This window comes from Bubalus bubalis, chromosome 17 (assembly GCF_019923935.1).
Source record: "Bubalus bubalis isolate 160015118507 breed Murrah chromosome 17, NDDB_SH_1, whole genome shotgun sequence".
Classification (NCBI taxonomy): Eukaryota; Metazoa; Chordata; class Mammalia; order Artiodactyla; family Bovidae; genus Bubalus; species Bubalus bubalis.
The window spans coordinates 24036792-24054834 of NC_059173.1; the positions used below are offsets into that span (position 1 = coordinate 24036792).

The 18043-nt window shown below is 44.0% G+C and overlaps 1 protein-coding gene and 1 non-coding gene across 2 annotated transcripts in view; both read left to right on the top strand.

Moving 5' to 3' along the window:
• Window positions 1-18043, top strand: part of TMEM132C (transmembrane protein 132C) — a 446846-nt gene that overhangs the window by 280276 nt on the left and 148527 nt on the right. The window lies entirely within an intron of this gene.
• On the top strand, window positions 1308-1379 carry TRNAS-GGA. The gene has a single exon. It is a non-coding gene; the product is annotated as a tRNA-Ser (tRNA).

Below are 18043 nucleotides of genomic sequence, written 5' to 3' on the forward strand. Positions count from 1 at the left end.
GCAGGCTGGTTGCCAGGGGAACCAAGGCTGTGATTAGAAGCCTGGAGTATTCAGCCCCACCTCCTGGCCTCCTGGGTGGAGAGGGGGACTGAAGACTGAGTTCAGTAGCCAGTGGCCAATATGAGTTAATCAGTGGTGCTCATGGAATGAAGCCTCTTTAAAAACAAAACAAAAGACTGAGTTTGGAGAGCTTCCGGGGTGGTGATCAGGTGGAGACTCAGGGACAGTAGCGCCTGGACAGGGCCTGGGAACTTGCCCAAACCTCGCTCTGTGCCTGTCTTTCATCTGGCTATTCCTGAGTTATAGCCTTTCATAATAACCAGTATTTTAGTAAGTGAAATGTTTCTCTGAGTTCTGTGAGCCACTCTAGCTAATTAAAGGAACCCAAGGAAGGGGTCATGGGATCCTTTGATCTATAATGGATCGGTCAGAAGCATAGGTGACAAGTTGGGCTTGCAGTTGGCATCTGAAGATGGGAGTGGTCTCATGGAACTGAGCCCTCAACCTTTGGGATCAGACACTATCTGTCAGTAGAGAGTGTCAGAATTGAGTTGAATTGTAGGACAGACAGCTGGCCAGAGAATTGCGTACTGGTGGTGGAAAAAAAGACGCGCATCAGAACTGGTGTTAGGATCATAAAGGATTAGACTTAGTCTTCAGTGAAGAGGAATATAAAAATGAAAGGTGACTCTCAGTGGCAACAATGCATAAAGGATGCTCTGTGAGCTTCTAGATAGACATCCTGGATTTTTATTTAACATAATTGCTTTCCCTGTATAAAATCAACACTTAGTCATCTGAGAATATTTGTGAAAATAGTTAGACAAGAAAGAAACTAAAGTAATATATCAGTATCTCTTCCACCTAGGGACCTACCAGGTGGCGCTAATGGTGATGAACCGACCTGCTAATGCAGGAGACGTAAGAGACATGGGTTCGATCCCACGTCTTGATTGGGAAGATCCCCTGGAGGAGGCATGGCAACCCACTTCAGTATTCTTAGCTGGAAAATTCTATAGACAGAGGAGCCTGGCGGTCTACAGTCCATAGGGTCGTGTAGAGTCAGACACAACTGAAGTGACTTAATATGCACACACGCATCCCATCTACCTAAGGATAATCCACTGCTAATATGTTGGTTCATTTTCTTCCCACATTTTATACATAGATAACATTTGTGTATAATAAATATGTAGTAGATTAATTTTTTTAACAAATCTGGTATCATAATATATATCCTGTTGCTTAATATCTTAAACATTTCATATATATATATACATGTGTATATATATATATACATATGGGCTTCCCTGGTGGCTCAGAGGTTAAAGCATCTGCCTGGAATGCAGGAGACCCGGGTTCAATCCCTGGGTTGGGAAGATTCCCTGGAGAAGGAAATGGCAACCCACTCCAGTACTCTTGCCTGGAGAATCCCATGGAGGGAGGAGCCTGGTAGGCTACAGTCCATGGGGTTGCAAAGAGTCGGACACGACTGAGCGACTTCACAACACGACATATATATATATATACACACACACACACACACATTGTGTGTGCTCAGTCACTCAGTAGTGTCCGACTCTGCAGCCCTGTGGACTGTAGCCTGCCTCTGTTCATGGGATTCTCCAGGCAAAAATACTAGAGTGGGTTGCCATGCCCTTCTTCAGGGGATCTTCCTGACCCAGAAATCAAACTTGCATCTCTTGCATCTCCTGCATCAGCAGGTGAATTCTTTACCATCGGTGCCACCGTGGCCAATATGTATATATGTATATATAAATATATAGTCAACTTGTCCATTTCTCTTTTGCTTAAGGTGGCTTCTTAGAATCAAAAAGTTTGATTGTGTTTTAGGGCTCTTGATACAGTCTGTCAGCATGTTTTCTTGACGGGATTAACTATATATATATTGCCCATGCCATGCAACATGTGGGATCTTTGTCCCCAACCAGGGATCGAACCCCTGCCCCCTGCATTGGAAGTCTAGAGTCTTAATCACTGGACCACCAGGGAAGTCCCAAAATTTCACTTATATTGATAACATCTTCCTTCGACATTAATTATTTCCTCAAAAAGCCTTTAGGATTCCATCACATAGATTTCAGAGAAGGCAATGGCACCCCACTCCAGTACTCTTGCCTGGAAAATCCCATGGATGGAGGAACCTGGTGGGCTTCCATCTATGGGGTCGCACAGAGTCGGACACGACTGAAGCGACTTAGCAGCAGCAGCACATAGATTTAACTGTACATTAATCACGATATCCATATTTGAGGATATTTAACTTGTTTCCAAGTTGGATTCTTATAGATAATGCAGCACTAAACTACCTTCCTAGAGAAGGCAATGGCAACCCACTCCAGCACTCTTGCCTAGAGAATTCCGTGGACAGGGGAGCCTGGTGAGCTACTGTCCATGGGGTCACACAGAGTCGGGCACGACTGAAGCGACTTAGCATGCATGCATGCAAACTACCTTCCACAGGCAGGGGACAACTTGTCCACTTTTGTTTTGCTTAAGGTGGCTTCTTAGACTCAAAAAGTGTGATCATTTTTTAGTGATGCAGTCTGTCAGCATCTTTTCTTGAAGGGATTAGCACTATAGGAAGAAATATCCAGTTCCATTGTTGGACATATTTTCTTCAGTGAATATGCCAAGGCTGCCAAGAAAAACTCTGCAAATGCTCCACTTCATTGAGAAACACCCAGTTCTTTTACTTATAAAACCTCTTCCTCCATCCTGCCTTCATTGTGCAGCCAGAAAACACATCTGGTGTCCTGAACAGCTTACTAGATCAAACACCAGCCTTCACCATCATGCTCCCAAGAAAGATTTTTAGTACATCTGGGGGTGAGGGTTGGGTGTCCAAATGTCTCAACTTGTGAAAACATGGTCAGAAGGAGATGTGTGCATGGGTCCCTTGCTCTAAGCAGAAGAACAGAAATTGAATTAAATCTCCTGAATCAAATGCACATAAAATCTAATTAACCCCACAAGATTAGTGTTGATTATGCAGATTAAAGGGAATGTGTTCATTAACAGGCAGTGGATTTATGTATGTAAATAGCTCTTTTTTAAAAAAAAGGTTTATTTTCATTTATTTATTTATGGCTGTGCTGGGTCTTCTTTGCTGCACTCAGGCTTTCTTTAGTTGCAGCAAGTGGAGGCTACTCTCTAGTTGCAGTGTCCAGGCTTCTCTTGTTGTGGAGGACAAAGATCTAGAGCACAGGCTCAGTAGTTGTGGCACACAGGCTTAGCTGTCCTGCAGCATGTGGAATCTTCCCAGACCAGGGATTAAACCCATGGCCCTTGCATTGACAGGAGGAAACTTTACCACTTTGCCACCTGGGAAACTATGAGGATCTCTCACTAGGCTATAATCACAGTGTCGGTCAGGCTTGGCTGGTCTCATCTGAAGGCTCAAGAATCCACTCCCTAGTTCATGTGGCTGTTGGGAGGATTCAGAGGACATCAGTGTCTTGTTCCTTACTGGGCATCCCTCTCCATCAGGGCAAGCACATGGAATGATGCAGGGAGAAATAAAATGCCAGCAAAGGGAAGTCATAGTATTTTATAACCTAATCTTGCAAGTGACATATTGGTTGTGTCTTATTTCATTAGCGATCTGGGCTCCACTCAAGGGAGGTAATGACCAAGGGGAGAGTGGATGAGTACCAGGAGATGGGGATGACTGGGAGTCATTTCACAGTGTCTGTCTCACCTCAAATACTCTGCAAATTGGAGAGGACTTGTCTGTGAACTCTCCCAGGGCAGAAGGAAAGAACTGAATATGCAGAGATAAAGCATGATGGCATTCCAGGCACAGGAGGAAGATGGCAAATGTTTAGACGTGTGAGGGTGAGTGATGGGCCTGGCCTGGAAGTAACACCATAAGGAGTTTCAGGGGTTAGTCTGGAAAGGTAAGCTTGGCCCTCTCATGGCAGGATGTGAATTACAGACCCATAGTTTAACCTCTCATTTTCTCAGTTGTTTATCTCCTACCCTAATCTTCCAATTGATTTACTCTTTCAATTCGACTTAAGCTAGTTGATTAAAAGGGAAACTTTATGGCTCTACCTGTATTAGTGAGAGTTCTTAAATGCTCTTAAAGTGATGATCCTGACTTATTTCAGCAGAAGAGGGATTTATTCAAAGGATATTGCAGGGAAGGCTGTAGAATCAGCTTAGAAAATGGTCAACACCAGCGGAATCTTAGCAATAGCCAAAAACTTGTCCCAAATCGTACTTTATCATGTACCACTTAGACCACTACGCGAGAGTTTTCTCTTTTATAGTATTTATTTTTCATTTATTTATTTTGCTGTGCCGGGTCTTAGTTGTGGCACACAGGATCTTAATTGCAGCATGCGGGATCTAGTTCCCTTACCAGGGATTGAACCCAGGCCTACTGCATTGGAAGCTTGGAGTCTTAACCACTGAACCACCAGGTAAGTCCCAAGAGTTTTCTTTAAATCGTCTATTTATTGCTCTGGTTTTTAAAAGTTTCCCTTCATTCTTAGTAATAATGACATTGAAAGTGTATACTTAAGTTAGTTTCTAATATGCATTACAATAAGTACAAAATTATAAGAATTGTTAAAAGTCATTTCCTTGGTGATTAGAACAGGGGCATAATTTATGCATATTCTTATCATAATAGGAAATATAGCCAATGAGTCACCCCGCGTGGTGGTCACTGCCCTGTTCAGGTTCCTCTTGAAACGTTTACACTGCCTCCCTGCACCTATGTGAGTGTATTAGTCAGCTAGAGTTGCTGTCAAACTGGGTATTACAGCATGAATGGTTACACCACAGACTGGGCGGCTTATACAGCACACATTTATCCTTCACCATTCTAGAGGCCAAAAGTCCGAGAGCAAGGTGCTGTTAATGTTGGTTTCTGGCGAGCCCTCTCTTCCTGACCTTCTTGCCTTGTCCTTACATGGTCTTTCCACTGCATGTCCATTCGGAAAGGGAGAGAGCTCAGATGTCGCTTCCTCTTCTTGCCGGGACACTAGTCTGTTCAGATGGGGACCCTATCCTTATAAGTCCATGTAGCCTTAATTATATGTATTTTTCAAGGTGTGTTAAACAAGGAGCTGATTTATTTCAGATTTCCCAATAACATTTGATACAGTGTAAGTTCTACATCTAAAGAGTGCCCAGAATTTTTCCCCTCTGCCTCCTATTTTTTCTTTGTGGCAAAATATACATAACATAAAATTTTCTGCTTTAACCATTTTAAGAGTAGAGTTCTGCGGTATTAAGTGCATCACACTGTTGTGCAATTATTACCACTGTCCAGCTCTAGAACTTTTCCATTTTTCCAAACTGAAACTCTGTGCCCATTAAACAATCATTCCCCACTCCCTCGTCCCCACAACCCTGGCAACCCTTGTTCTACTTTGACTCTCTGAATTTGACTATTCTAGATGCCTCATATCGGTGGAATCACACAATATTTGTCCTTGTGTGCCGGGTTATTTCATTTAGCATAATCTCTTTAAGGTTCATCCATATTACAGCAGGGGTCAAATTATCTTCCTTTTTTATTTAGGCTGAATACTATTCCATTGTATGATGCTGCTAAATCGCTTCAGTCATGTCCGACTCTGTGCGACCCCATAGACGGCAGCCCACCAGGCTCCCCCGTCCCTGGGATTCTCCAGGCAAGAACACTGGAGTGGGTTGCCATTTCCTTCTCCAATGCATGAAACTGAAAAGTGAAAGTGAAGTCGCTCAGTCGTGTCCGACTCCTACGACCCCATGGACTGCAGCCTACAGGGCTCTTCTGTCCATGGGATTTTCCAGGCAAGAGTACTGGAGTGGGGTGCCATTGCCTTCTCCCCACTGTATGATATATGTGTACATATCATTGATTCACTTCATTTTACAGCAGAAGCTAACACAACATTGTAAAGCAACTCTGTGCATGCATGCTAAATTGCTTCAGCCGTGTCTGACTCTTCGTGACGCTATGCACAGTAGGCTGCCAGGCTCCTCTGTCCATGGAGCTCTCCAAGCAAGAATACTTCAGTGGGTTGCTGTGCCGTCCTCCAGGGGATCTTCCCAACCCAGGGATCAAACCCATGGCTCCTGCGTTGTAGGTGGATTCTTTACTGCTGAGCCAGCAGGGATGCCCAAAGCAACTATACCCGCCCCCCCAAAAAACCATGAGTTAATTGCATTTTTAAAGCCCTGTCTCTAAATGCAGTTACATTGAAGTTTAGGGTCCCCACATATGAATGTTGCAGTTGGGAGACACAATTCCATCTGTAACACTTGATCTAAAAGCCTGCACCTGCATCCTTCAGATCAGTACCTGGAGCCGCTGGGACCCTTTTGCATACTCATGAAGATTTCTGGGAAACCATGGGAGTTTTCTTCTTCCTGGGGCAGACCTTGCAAATGATGGGTGAATGTGCAGCATGAAAGCCAAGCTCCCTCTCCCCTGGTACAGAGAACTCTGAATGGTGACTGATAGCCAGGGCTCCCACAGGAGCAGAATAAGGCTGGGACTTTTCCTGAAATCATACCTTTCCCTTGCATGAATTGTTCCCCTCTCCCTTACCAGTTTTTCCTGGAAAAACTTCCCTTCTCCATCACTTAGAAGTGAATCCTCATCTTAGGGTTTGCTTCTAACAAACCCAACTTGCGATTCTCAGAAATGTAAAGGCCCCTGCTTCTTTTCCTGGGGGAACAACCTCTTCTATGTACAGCTGGGGAGAAGGCAATGGCAACCCACTCCAGTACTCTTGCCTGGAAAATCCCATGGACAGAGGAGCCTGGTGGGCTGTGCAGTCCCTGAGGTCACTAAGAGTCAGGCACAACTGAGCGGCTTCACTTTCACTTTTCACTGTCATGCATTGGAGAAGGAAATGTCAGCCCACTCCAGTGTTCTTGCCTGGAGAATCCCAAGAACAGGGGAGCCTGGTGGGCTGTGTCTCTGGGGTCGCACAGAGTCTGACACAAGTGAAGCAACTTAGCAGCAGCAGCATATACAGTTGGAATGGAGAACTTGGAAGGAAGACCATCCATTAAAATAGCTGTTTCAATGGAGCACTTTTCTCCTGAAGTCCAGCAGTTCTGAAGCATCCTGTTCACTCTTTCCTGAAGCCACATCCATAAGCCCTTAGATCTAGGAAGATAGCTTGCACGTGGTCCAAACACATACCTAACTGTGTTGAATTTAGTTTCCACTCCTCCGAGATCAATGTTGTAACAGTCTGAGCATCTTGGCAATCACACAACAGCAGCGCACAGCCTACTAGACTGTACTTCATCCATGCGGATTGTGAGGCCAGTGGAGCAATTAACATCCTCTCTGAACCCCATAACTGTAAGTGAATCAACAAAGCCAGTGCCTCTTTGCAGGCAAAGAGGATGAAAAGCACAGGGAACATATATTGTGCTTCTCTTGAGTGTAAGTTCTATTGTTGCGGTTTTGTGGGTTTTGTTTTTGTTTGGGGGCAGGGGTTGTTTCTTTTTATGGGTCTGGGCAGTGGCATGCAAGATCTTAGTTCCCTGTCTAGGGATTGAACCTGTGCCCCCTGCAGTGGAAGTGTGGAGACTTAATCACTGAAAGTCCCTAAGAGTGCATTCCTTGAGAGGAATCTTCTACTTGCTCTTTTCTCCCCCTTCCACATTCTGAAGCTTTTCCAAACCTGGGGTTTGGGCTCATCTGAGCATCAGAGGATCAAGAATTTCATAAAGCCTGGGAAGTAAGTCCATCATGAAGTTGAGTCCAGGCTCCACAAGTTTGCACCTTTATCTAATCCATGCTTTTTCCCTAAGCTTTCTCTGAGCCTTATTCTCCCAAGTTCATTCCTTCAAGAGAAATGCCAAAGAGTAGAGTTTTCTGTAAACTGTGAGCATTCTTTATTTAAATTTTACTTATTTAATTTTTTTGAAGTATAGTTGATTTGCAGGGTTAATTTCTGCTCACAGCAAAGCGATGCACTTTTACATGTATATGTGTGCTTATATATATACATTCTTTCGTGTTCTTTTCCATTATGGTTTATCACAGTGTATTGAATATAGTTCTCTGTGCTATATGGTAAGACCTTGTTGTTTATCCATACTCTATATCATAGTTTGCATCTGCTAACCCCAACCTCCCAGTCCTTCCCTCCTCTACACCCCCTCTCCCTTGGCAACCATCAGTCTGTTTTCTGTGTCTGTGAATCTGTTTCTGTTTCATAGATAAGTTCATTTGTGTCATATTTTAGATTCCACGTGTAAGTGATACCATATGACATTTGTTTTTCTCTTCCTGACTTCACTTAGTATAATCTCCAGTTGCAACCACATTGCTGCAAATACTGGAGTGGGTTGCCATTTCCTTCTCCAGGGGATCTTCCCAACCCAGGGATGGAACACCAGGTCTTCTGCATTTTAGGCAGGTTCTTTACCATCTGAGACACCAGGGAAGCCCGCAAGTGGCGTTATTTCATTCTTTTTATGGTCATGTAATATTCCACTGTGTGTATGGACCTCATCTTCCTTATCCATTCATCTATTGATGGATATTTAAATTGTTCCCATGTCTTGGCTATTGTAAATAATGCTGCGGTGAACGTAGGAGTGCATGTATCTTCTCGAGTTTTGTCTATGTATGCCCAGGAGTGGGGTTGCCAGATCATTTGGTAATTCCATTTTTAGTTTTCTGAGAAATGTCCCTACAGTTTTCCACAGTGGCTGCAACAATCTACATTCTCACCAACAGTGTACTAATCTTCCCTTTTCTCCACACCCTCTCTAGCATGTATTATTTGCAGGTTTTTGATGATGGCCATTCTGACTGTTGCAATGGTTACCTCATTGTAACTGTGATTTGCATTTCTCTGGTCATTAGCATTGAGTATCCTTACATGTGCCGGTCGATGGGCATTCTTTTAAGTTAACTGGTAACTCCATGTTGGGCATCTTCTATGGCTCTGAGTGAGACTGACTCCCATGAGGGTCACTGAGTGCCACCTGCAAGACCCCCAACCTGGCAACACACACCTGTGCTGTTATCTCCTAAACATCTGTATTTAAATGGGTTCACTTATGCATTTTAAAAGTTCCATATTAGGTTTTTTTTTTTTTTAAACATTAGCATTCATTCAGGGGGAATATATCTCTCTGGGGAAGCAAACACATTATCTCAGAAATAGAAACTTAAATAACAGTAATATTCTGCATGTTTTGTAATGCTTGACAACATACAAAATAATACTCTGTATTTCATAGTTCCTGGCATTTTACAAAATGCTTTGTGTACGTTATTTCAGGAACTCATTCCCATGGTTTCAGGAACTGAGATTCACGCCATTGGGCAGATAAAGAAAAGAAATGAAGACACTCAGAGGCAGAAAGAGTGTCCACCACTTGGACATTTGTGCAAATAATTTTTTAATGTTTTCTTCTAAAATAACCTTCCTGTCTATAAATACACAGGAAAGTCTCTTATTCATTGTGTGAATTAAAATTCAATATACAGGAACAAATATTATTGATGTCTATGTTTGTGTGCTCTGTTGCTCAGTCATGTCCAGCTCTTTGCGACCCCACGGACTGTAGCCCTCGGGGCTCCTCTCCCCATGGAATTTACCAGGCAAGACTACTGGAGGGGGTTGCCATACCCTTCTCCAGGGGACTGATGTCTAGCTGGCTGGTGTTACCAACAGAAAACTTGGCTCTTGACCTTGAGGTTCAGTTCAGTTCAGTTCAGTCGCTCAGTCGTGTCCGACTCTTTGCGACCCCATGAATCAGAGCATGCCAGGCCTCCCTGTCCATCAACATCTCCCAGAGTTCACTCAAACTCATGTCCATCAAGTCGGTGATGCCATCCAGCCATCTCATCCTCTGTCGTCTCCTTCTCCTCCTGCCCCCAATCCCTCCCAGCATCAGGGTCTTTTCCAATGAGTCAACTCTTCGCATGAGGTGGCCAAAGTACTGGAGTTTCAGCTTCAGCATCAGTCCTTCCAGTGAACACCCAGGACTGATCTCCTTTGGAATGGACTGGTTGGATCTCCTTGCAGTCCAAGGGACTCTCAAGAGTCTTCTCCAACACCACAGTTCAAAAGCATCAATTCTTCGGCGCTCGGCTCTCTTTATAGTCCAACTCTCACATCCATACATGACCACTGGAAAAACCATAGCTTGACTAGATGGACCTTTGTTGGCAAAGTAATGTCTCTGCTTTTCAATATGCCATCTAGGTTGGTCATAACTTTCCTTCCAAGGAGTAAGCGTCTTTAATTTCATGGCTGCAATCACCATCTGCAGTGATTTTGGAGCCCAAAAAAATAAAGTCTGCCACTGTTTCCCCATCTATTTCCCATGAAGTTGATGGGCCCAGATGCCATGATCCTAGTTTTCTGAATGTTGAGCTTTAAGCCAGAGATTAGCAAATACCCAGGTGATACTAAAGATACACTAGTCCCAAATGGAGACGTTCTCTTTTTTTCCCTCCTTTATCTTTTATTTTCTTCAGTGCCCCTATGTCACTTATAATCAGAAACATGTATTAAAAGCACATTTTAAATCCATATTTCTGAGACCTCCCTCATGTTCCAATGGTCAAGACTTTTCCTTCCAATACAGGGGGTGCGGGTTTGACCCCTGGTCATGAAACTAAGGTCTCTCATGGCCAAAAGCCAAAACATAAAACAGAAGCAATATTGTAACAAATTCAATAAAGACTTTAAAAACAGCCTACATCAAAAAAAGTCTTTTTAAACAATTAAGAAAATAAACCCATATTCCACATCTTATGTAACTATTACCATAAATATAAATAGAAGTAGTAGTGTTAGTCACTCAGTCATTGACTCTTTGCGACCCCATGGACTGTATGTAGCTGGCCAGGCTCCTCTTGTCTGTAGTATTCTCCAGGCTAGAGTACTGGAGGGGGTTGCCATTCTCTTCTCCAGGGGATCTTCCTAACCCAGGGATTGAACCCCAGTCTATAGCATTGCTGGCAAATTCTTTATCATCTGAGCCACCAGGGAAGCCCCATAAATATAAATACTTTTATATGTATACTTTTATACAGTTGCCATCAGTCTGTGACAGAGCCTCTTTTGTAACTTAACATTGCCAAAGCCCTTTGCCTGCCCCAAACTTAATTTGTTAATTATCTGCCTAACAACTTATTAAGCAGATGAACCTGAATTAATTTAGAGAGCTGTATATTGTAAGGCTTCTTGGTGGTCTATTCCTACCTATTTCATATAAATAAGTCAGTGGTGTACATTTCCATGACTGTATAGTACCTTCCCATCCCTCTCTTCCTAGGAGACTGCAGGGGATCTGGAGACGCTACAGGTGATACTTGCAAACCCAGGTTACAGATGTGGGTGGTTGCTGCCAGCTGAAAGGGTGCCCACATGACAGAGCTCAAACAGAGCTGCCCGCACGGGAGTTGGACCATTTAACCAGAGGCTGCAGACATAAGGGAGCCAGACAGGGAGCTTTGCATGTGGGAGAGGTAGGTAGAGGGCAGGAAGAACTTCATCCACTGAGGGGGAATGCTGGAAACTTCCCCGGTGAGAACACAGGCCCAGTGCTGCCTGACCTCTGGATTTTTCTAGAACAGCTGATTGTCCTAGAAAATCTCTCGATTTGTAAAAGTTCGGATTTTTAAAATCACTGTGCAGATCAAACAAAGGAATATTGTTCAGGAAAATAGTCCATCAGCGAGTGAATTGTGCAAAAGTGGCCAGTTTGAGCCCGTGGTACATTACGCTTTGGGTAAAACCATGCCTGTTTTCTTTAGGGGGTTAATTGCCTGTATCTTTGAGGCATCAAATCAACAGCAAAATAGCCCACCTGGGCATGGATGGTGTGTCTCTTTAGGAGGGACTTATAAGTGAGGCCAGGCCTTTCGAAGACTCAGCTCACCTTCCTTGTATACCACATACAGGAGCCTTCTAAAGAGATCAAATGGCATGACACCCCTTTTGTTCTAGCACCTGTTATAAATTCAGCTCCATCCTCCTGTACCTTTTTCTCACTCACCATTCGCTTTCATTAAGCATCAGCCCTCCCAGGAAACCTGTCTGGGACATAGTATTCCCTCCTTTCCAGCCAGTATCCCCCAGCCGGGCTAGACAGGGGATATCTTCTGGGTCCATGCACTTCCCTAGAAAAACCCAATGACACTCATCTCACTCTTCCTTCTGCCCAGAGCAACAGCTGCTGCTGCTGCCCCCGAGCCCCTCAGTCATCACACTTCAGGGATGCTCTGCCTCCGGAGGAGATTAGGTCATTCAGGCAGGTCATGAAAGGAGAAGGGCTTTTCCAAAAGCAAAGATCATTGAAACTAGTGAATAAGATGCCCATTGGTATTCATTTTAGCAGCCTCGATCACAGACCTGTCTTCTATTCACAGCTCTTTGTTTTGGGGAATTCTGGAGTGTGCTTAGAGCTGCTGCATGTAAACACTTTCAACAGAGCTTCTGGGAATGATCCACGAAGATAATCTGCTTTTCCCTGAAAAAAAATGGCCCAGACTGAGTTCCTTCTGTAAGAGCTATTTGAAGATAGAACAGAAAATCTGCAAGGCAAACTCCTACGAATAAAAATCACCCAATCAATGGGATGAAGCCTGCTTTTCAGGCTCTCCAAGGAAGAAGTCAAGAGCATCCTGACTCAGCCCACCCTAAACTCATAGCAGGCTCCTGTCAATCTCTACAGCAGAGAATTTATTGATGTACATATTGTGTGTTCTCCGTAAAATGTTCGCTTTCCTCCCACTTTCAGCTGTGACGAAGGTTAAAGCCCAAGATGGTTGTGGTTATTGGTATTTTCTGTGATTTATAGAAGCTAAACTCTCCCAAGGGAATTTGCTGGAAGACCCCAGGTGTGGGGGAACAGGCAGAGAAGAGGCTTGAAAGTGCTTGAGAGAAGAAGAGGTTTTCCTTGGAGACCTAAGAGCTGATTCTGTCATCGAACCTTGATCTGATGTCTGAAATGAGCGTTTGTTTTCCTATTGCCTGGTGCTGTTTAAAATCTAGAGTATCCAGTCATAGTAAGTGAAGTAAGTCAGACAAAGACAAATACCATGTGATATCACTTATATGTGGAATCTAGAATATGACAGAAATGAACTTATTTAAAAAACATAAAACAGACTCACAGGCAGAGAAAACAAACTTATGGTTACCAAAGGGGAAAAGGGGGAGAGAGGGATAAATTGGGAGTTTGGGTTGTACATATACACACTCAGTTCAGTCGCTCAGTCGTGTCCGACTCTTTGCGACCTCACGAATCGCAGCATGCCAGGCCTCCCTGTCCATCACCAACTCCCGGAGTTCACTCAAACTCATGTCCATCGAGTCGGTGATGCCATTCAGCCATCTCATCCTCTGTCATCCCCTTCTCCTCCTGCCCCCTATCCCTCCCAGCATCAGAGTCTTTTCCAATGAGTCAGCTCTTCACATGAGGTGGCCAAAGTACTGGAGTTTCAGCTTCAGCACCATTCCTTCCAAAGAACACCCAGGACTGATCTCCTTCAGAATGGACTGTTTGGATCTCCTTGCAGTCCAAGGGACTCTCAAGAGTCTTTTCCAACACCACAGCTCAAAAACATCAATTCTTCAGCGCTCAGCTTTCTTCACAGTCCAACTCTCACATCCATACATGACCACTGGAAAAACCATAGCCTTGACTAGACGGACCTTTGTTGGACGAGTAACGTCTCTGCTTTTGAATATGCTATCTAGGTTGGTCATAACTTTCCTTCCAAGGAGTAAGCGTCTTTTAATTTCATGGCTGCAATCACCATCTGCAGTGATTTTGGAGCCCCCCAAAATAAAATCTGACACTGTTTCCACTGTTTCCCCATCTATTTCCCATGAAGTGATGGGACCGGATGCCATGATCTTCGTTTTCTGAATGTTGAGCTTTAAGTCAACTTTTTCACTCTCCACTTTCATCATGAGGCTTTTTAGTTCCTCTTCACTTTCTGCCATGAGGGTGGTGTCATCTGCATATCTGAAGTTATTGATATTTCTCCCGGCAATCTTGATTCCAGCTTGTGCTTCTTCCAGTCCAGCATTTCTCATGATGTACTCTGCATAGAAGTTAAATAAGCAGGGTGACAATATACAGCCTTGACGTACTCCTTTTCCTTTTTGGAACCAGTCTGTTGCTCCAAGTCCAGTTCTAACTGTTGCTTCCTGACCATATAGACACTACTATACATAAAATAGATAAACAACAAGCACCTTCTGTATAGCACAGGGAATGGCACTCAATAGCTTGTAACTTATAAGGGAAACAAATCCTTTAAACTGAAGAATAGTTTATTTACAGTGTTTCAGTTATACAACAAAATGATATGTTGTATATATGTTTCAGGTGTACAACATATACTATATATATTAATATATAATATGATACATATGTATATATATGTTTTGGGCTTCCCCATATACTATAAATATTAATATATAATATAATGTGCTGTGCTGTGTTGCTCAGTCATGTCCGACTCTTTGCGATCGATCCCATGGACTATAGCCCGCCAGGCTCCTCTGGCCACTGGGATTCCACAGGCAAGAATACTGGAGTGGGTTGCCATGCCCTCCTCCAAGATGTATATTTAACATATGTATTATATATATTATATAATATAGGTAGATATATATGTGTATATATATATACGTATGTACGTATATCTGTTTTGAGCTTCCCCACTGGCTCAGTAGGTAAAGAATCTGCCTGAAGTGCAGGAGGAACAGGAGATGCAGGCTCAATCCCTGGGTTGGGACGATCCCCTGGAGAAGGAAATGGCAACTACTCCAGTATTCTCACCTGAAAGATCCCATGGACAAAGGAGCCTGGTGGGCTATAGTCCACGGGATCGCAGAGTCAGGTACAACTGAGTGATTAAGCACAAGCATGTAAGTTTCAAATGTACAGCAATATCACTTTACTGTATATCTGAAACACTGTAGATCAACTATACTTCCATTTAAAATTTAAATTAAATTGAAAAAGAGAGTAGAGCATCCATGGTTTATCATCCCATCAAGGCTGCTGACAGTGAAGGTCATCAAATTCTCCAAGGGCACTGCTTCCACAGAGAAGGGGTAGATGCTGGGAGTCAAAACCAGTGCTTAGGGGAAGGCACCTGGGAGTCTGCACCATCGTGGATGCTTTGGACACACAGCCCCCATTTCCCCCAAACCCTTCAGTCATAGTCACACAACCAGTTTTCAGATGATGGTCTCGTGTACAAGAGGTTGTGTTTTCCAAGGATGTTCTCAACAGGTCTGTTCTCCACATCCCCATCCTGCCTACTCTTCTTGACCTTATTTCCCATGAAGAGGAGAATTCCTTGTCTCCCCTCCTCAAACCTGGGGAGACCTTAGTGACTGCCTGGTCTCCAGTGTACAGCAGAAGTGATGCCACATAATTTTGAGAGAGTCAGGTCACCGAAGAGCCAGAAGATAGCACATGAGCATCCACGTGCCCTGAGGCCACCGAACTATGAGAAAGCCCCACTCTGCCTGTGAAAAGACCACAGCAAGGCGCCCTCATCAAGGGAGAGAACAGTGTCCAGCCACCGCCCAGCCAAGCCCTTCGAGAATTTTTTTTTTAATGTTTATTTATTTGGCTGCATCCGGTCTTATTGCAGCACGTGAGATCTTTGCTTTTTTGGAGCATTTAGGATCCTTAGTGGTGGCATGGGAATTCTTAGTTGCAGCATATGGGATCTAGTTGCCTGATCAGGGATCGAACCTGGTCCCCCCTGCACTGGGAGCACAGTGTCTTAGCCACTGGACCACCAGGGAAGTCCCACTTTCAGAATTCTTGGTTTACAATGAAAAGACCATTTTGTGCCACTACTTTTGGAGGGTGATTTATGACATTACAGCAAGTAACTGGGACACAGAGGGGTTGAACTCCTTGCCAACTTCACACAGCTATTCAGGGCTGTTTTAACCCTGTTCTGTCTGATCCTAATACCCCTACACACACACACACACACACACACACACCCTCCTGCCACAAGGAAGAGAACCCTAAATGAAGAGATGCTGAAAGACTTGCACCGAAGGGCCCTTCCCAGCCCAACATCACCTTTAGAAGCTAATTTCTTGGCTTAATGCACCCCAGCCTCATTGAAAGCCTTTCATGGCCAGAAAGAGGAGTTTTTCTGTTTTCTTCTTTTCATCGCAGCCTGACATGTGGTCCCCAGCTCAAATGGAAAATGTATAAATACATCTCTCAGCATCTGTCCTGAAATGACTTATTGTCATGCATTAATGAGTCCCTCAAGCTCTTGCCAGACCAGTAATTAACTGTAAAGGGAGGATGTGGAGCTGATTCTGTGGCCTCTGACTAGAGCAGGTGCATTTCAGAACCCATGCCCTTGCCCCCAAAACCCCATCTGACCCAGAGGTGTGGATGGAGTTGTTCCTGCATTAGTGGTCCTCAGCAAACTATGTACTAGATGGGTCCCCCCCACACCTTTTGGGGACAGGACTGTCATGCCTCAAGGCTCCATGTATTATTACCCAGGACGTGTTCAGAATCCTCCTGGCCACCACCAAGCTGCCATGAGACCCTGGTTTTATCCATGTTGTCTAAATCCTTTTAATCTGGGGACCCTTGTTCAGATTGAGGGTCCTTCTCACATCTGACTGGTCTTTACCAGAAAGTGGCAAACTGCAGTGAAAATGAACTGTTTCCCTTTATAGAAAAGAAATTTTTAACATTTTTATTGGAACATAGTTGCTTTACAATGTTGTGTTAATTCCTGCTATCGAGCAAAGTGGCTCTGCTACATCCCCTCTTTTTTGGATTTCCTTCCCATCTAGGTCATGACAGAAGATTGAGTAGAGTTCCCTGAGCTATACAGTAGGTTCTCATTAGTTATCTGTTTCATACAGAGTAGTGTATATATGTCAATTCCAGTCTCCCAATTCATCCCTCACCCTTACCCTCCTTGGTGCCCATGTATTTGTTCTCTATGTCTGTATCTCTCTTTCTGCTTTGCAGATAGGTTCGTCTGTACCATTTTTCTAGATTCTACATATATGTGCCTTAATATACAGTATGTGTTTTTAATGCTATTTTGTTCTGCACCAGAAGTAAAAGCCTTGCTCACATGGGGCCTCCACTTGCACATATCCCATGAAGCAGTATGGTACTGTGAGCACTAACATGGCCTCTGGAGTCAGCCAGGCAACCCGGGCTGAAGACTCAACTTTTCTGCTTGGACGCTGTGTCTTTTGTGCATGTGAGTCCATCTCCTTGGGTCTTACCTGATATGTGAGGTGATAAATAACCGTAGTACCTTCCTCATGGAGTGCTTGTGAGGATTAAAGGAATCGGTTTATGTGAAGAACCCATGTGAAGTGTTGGTTCTTGTATTTTCCACGGAGCAAACCTTCCTTCATTTCTTCCTGACTTCTTTACACAGCAGTCTAGACTTCCCTGTACTCTTAAGTGTGACAGAGGCACAGTGTTCTTTCCTAAGTGTAGCAAATGTCAGCCACTGAACCACACTGTCCTGCTGACTAACCCATTGTCCTCAGCGTCCCCCTGGAAGCTCCATTCTGCCCACCCTCCTCCTCCTCCCCATGCTGGTCCTCTTGGCTCATGATGGATGCTGTTTCAGTAGCTGGTTGACTGTGGACTCTGCTCCCACCCTCAGGGCAACCTGAGCTTAGAAGGGGCGGAGAGACGTATATCAGAGAAACAGCAGTTGCCCCTGGGCATCTGTGGGTTCCTTGCTTGGACTATTTATAAGCTAAGGTCTAAAGCTGATTGTAATTTTTCACTCACTAAGGCACATTTTCCCCTTCTGCTTTTATTACATGTACTCTTCATTTATTGTGGGGAGAGGAGGGCAGGTAATACATCCACACATTTCCAAATTCAAAATGTAGACAGATCAACATGCTGAAATCTACATCTGCCCTCCCCTTACCCAGCTCCCTTCCCTGGAGGTCATCAGAGTTCACACTTTATCACATCCCTTTTCAGAGATATTTTATACATATGAAAACACACACACACACACATATATATATATCCC